Raw genomic sequence first — 3,617 nt, 5'->3', positions numbered from 1 at the left:
TGGAGTTATAAGTGGTTGTAATCACTTGATGTGTGTGCTGGGAACTGAAGTTGGTTGGGTCCTGTACAAACAAGAAAAGCAAGTGTTCTTAACTGTTGAGGTCTCTCCAGCTCCAGGGTACAGGAGGGTAATACAGGTACAGAATCCTTACGGGGATGGCAGTGATTGATCTTGGCCATGGATCTGGGAAGTGACAGCATTTTTATGCAGGTGGCATAGGAGATACACCATGTGTGCTCCCTCGTCCCCAGGGCTTGGCAGCACAGTAGGCACTAGGGTGTGATGGATGAATAAGTGTAATAATAAAACCTGATGGTGCAGGGCTTTGTGGACAGAGGAGAGTTATTGCTGAGAATACCACAGAGAGGATCAGTCGAGCTTCTAAGTTCAAACCTGGAGGTGACTACCGGGAACTTATTTATTTTGTTGTCTGAAAAGGTGAGTGCGCAGTAACCCACTCTAGCCTCACTCGAAGACTGTGGAAGGAATCATAGGTCATCTACAGAATGCTTTGCAAATACACACACAGTCAGGTGTCTTCCCTCCTTGGCAGAGGGCTCGAGCTGAGTCAGCACAGGTATAGCCTCTACCAACCATGAAGAGGGGCTCAAAGCTGGGTCCAGGACTGAGGCTCAGTGTTCACCTGCTGAGTGGGAGGAGGAAGAGGAGAGGGAAGCAAAAGCCCAGAAGAGGAAGGAGAATCAGGAAGGGGGCCCTGTGTACTTGCTCTGACCTCTCTGAGCTTTGTTAAGCTGTGGGGAACGAGACAGCTAAGACTCCACAGTTGCTGCTTTTCTCCCCTGTGCACGGCCTCGGGACTCCGGCATGCCAGGCAGGCGCCCCACAGATAGCTCTCCATTTACTTTTCTGATTTCTGTCTACATGTCTTTCTCCCTTTACTGGGAACTGCTTGGAGGGTGAAACGTAGTTGTAGTGTCTTTTGTAATGGCGGGAGTGGAGTGAAGGCCTTCACTTGGTTATGAGTCCTTCAGCGTTGACTTTCTGTCTTTCCTGTAACAGCCGTGAGCTGCTTCTGCTGGGAAGACTTGTGGACTTGAATCACTGGGCCGTGTTCCTGGCAGTCCCTAGGATGCTACTGTGTCCAGTGAGGGCCAGTTTCACTGGAAGGGTCCAGGACAAATACTGCCCAGCCTGCTGCTTGTCACATTGCGTTCTCTGAGACTTGGAAATAAGTTGGGAAATGTTCGCTTCTTCCCTCGAAGCCCTCCTCCCGCCACCAGCCACTGTGCCTGCTGGGCCATGGTTCTGAAGCGGCCTCACCATTGTAGCCCAGTGTGTAGCAATCATATCGTACTGGCTTTTGATAAGATGCTTTGCATGCTCTGGATATCAGGGGGAGGTAGCTAATGTATTTGATTTCTTTCTTTCTTTCTTCCTTTCTTTCTTTCTCGCTCTCTCTCTCTCTCTCTCTCTCTCTCTCTCTCTCTCTTTCTTTCTTTCTTTCTTTCTTTCTTTTTTGATTTTCGAGACAGGGTTTCTCCGTAGCTTTTTTGGTTCCTGTCCTGGAATGTATTTGATTTCTATGAGCAGTACTCCTGAAAAGTCTAGAAGTTCCCAGATGTGACCATGTAGTATAGACACCAGACTAAGAAACAACTTCTGTCACAAGCTATCATTTGCATGAATTAGGAAAGATGATTTGAATAAGATGCTTCAGTATATGTACAAGTTCAGGGAATATCTCAATTTTTTAGAAAGATGTAAGTTATCAAATGTAAGATATATTTGAAAAACTTTCCTGTGAGTAATTCTGTATTGACAATTTTTGGTGGGTTGATTATTCATGACTTTGACATATTGGCTAATTTAAATAATATAAGAAAAACTAGTAGGGGAGCCTATGTCATTTAATCCCATGAAATATTAATCACATTTATGTGGAAAGATTATGTGTGGGAAGCACTGGGAGCTGGCGTTTGCCTGTTTAAGATTATGTGTGGGAAGTACTGGGAGCTGGCGTTTGCCTGTTTAAGCCTCTCAGTCTAAGTCTGTCTTGTTGGGTATGGCAATTATTACCTGCATGAAACTACTTTCAGTTAAATTTAAGCCAGTTTAAATGAAACAAAGTTAAAATTTCTATGGTTGAAGTGCTTTTCAGCCACAGGCCTGTCAACATGTGCGTGTCGGCCACAGGCCTGTCAGCCACGTGCATGTCAACACGTGCGTGTCGGCCACAGGCCTGTCAGTCAGCCTTGTGATGTGTCATCCACAGTCTGTGGCTGTCGTGTTGAGAGTGGGGTAGGTGTATGTCCTTGTATCATCACAGAAAGTTCAGCTGGAGCAGCCCCAAGTAAATGAAAATTGGTACTGTTTGACCAAATTTCTGTTTTCTGAGAGTTGGAGAATTGAGTAGTAGAGTCCAGGAAACTCTGCCCTGATTTTCCCAGAAGCAGCTGGCCAGGTGGTTAAACTCCCTGGTCAGGGAGAAAGGGAACCCACATTGTGAGTGCTGGTGTTCTTTTTAAAAGTTTTATTTGTATTATTATGTGGATGGGTGTTTGGTACCCTTGGAGGCCAGAAGAGGGCATTGCATCCCCTGAAATGGATGTTGCCGGCAGTTGCAAGCCACCCTGTGGGTGCTGAGAATCAAACCTGTGTTCTCTGGAAGAGCAGCCTGGGCTCTCAGCTACTGAGCCATCTGTCTCTGCAGCACTGAGGGAGTTCTTGCTGAGCTATTGGCATCGGTAGTGGCCAGACCAGGCCCGTGGGTTTTCTACCCAATTAATGTAAGAGATCAGATGGATAATTTGAGCTGAGGTTTGACTTTAAGTCCAAGATTTTATTTTGTTTTTCTTTTGGACTTAAGTCACAAGTGATGATTTTTGTTTTTTTTTTATACTGAATTTCACTATGTAGTCCTAGCTTGCCTGGAAGTTGACATCATGTGGACTAAGCCCTGAACTCACAGAGATCTTCCTGCCTCTGCCACTGCCTCCTGCCTGGTGTAATAAATTGATCTTCATTTCCAGTTTTTGATATGTTGTAATTGATTATTACAACCTTTTTTTTCTCCTACTCATAAGCAACCATTTTAATGTGCTTGTGTTTTTTTTCAAAATACACCATTGTAGCCTTAAGTTCATTAATTTGACATTTAAGTAGATAGATGATCTATAATCTAAATCAATACAAGAATTTTCCCTTCTTATAATGCTATTTTTTTTTCCTTTATGAAGTTTTGCTATTGTTTCAGGCTTTTTGACTTACGTAATCAGAGAAGCCTGAGGGATTGGCTGTTTCTTTTTGCTCAGTGTTTAAGGAGATTTCCTGCTGCTGGGAACTAGTAAACCTAGGCCCTCACATTCATGAAGCAGACACCCATGCTACATTCAGCCCTAGCCCTCGTCATGGGTTATTGAAAGAATAGTCACCCTTGCACTTAAATTTTGTTAATTTTGCTTCCTTCTTCATCATTAGGTGTCCAGTGTCACCCCACATTAGGTGTCCATTGTCACTCCACATTAGGTGTCCATTGTCACCCCCACATTAGGTGTCCATTGTCACCCCACATTAGGTGTCCAGTGTCACCCCCACATTAGGTGTCCAGTGTCACCCCCACATTAGGTGTCCTGTGTCACCCCCACATTAGGTGTCCA

The 3,617-nt window shown here is 44.7% G+C and overlaps 1 protein-coding gene across 4 annotated transcripts in view; it reads left to right on the top strand.

The window, feature by feature from the left end:
* Nucleotides 1-3,617, top strand: part of Rps6kc1 (ribosomal protein S6 kinase C1) — a 142,989-nt gene that overhangs the window by 10,738 nt on the left and 128,634 nt on the right. The gene's annotated exons all lie outside the window — the stretch shown is intronic.

This window comes from Microtus ochrogaster, chromosome 6, assembly GCF_000317375.1.
Source record: "Microtus ochrogaster isolate Prairie Vole_2 chromosome 6, MicOch1.0, whole genome shotgun sequence".
Taxonomy (NCBI): Eukaryota; Metazoa; Chordata; class Mammalia; order Rodentia; family Cricetidae; genus Microtus; species Microtus ochrogaster.
Note: the sequence above shows the minus strand (reverse complement) of the source record. Positions and strands in the feature narration are given on the sequence as shown.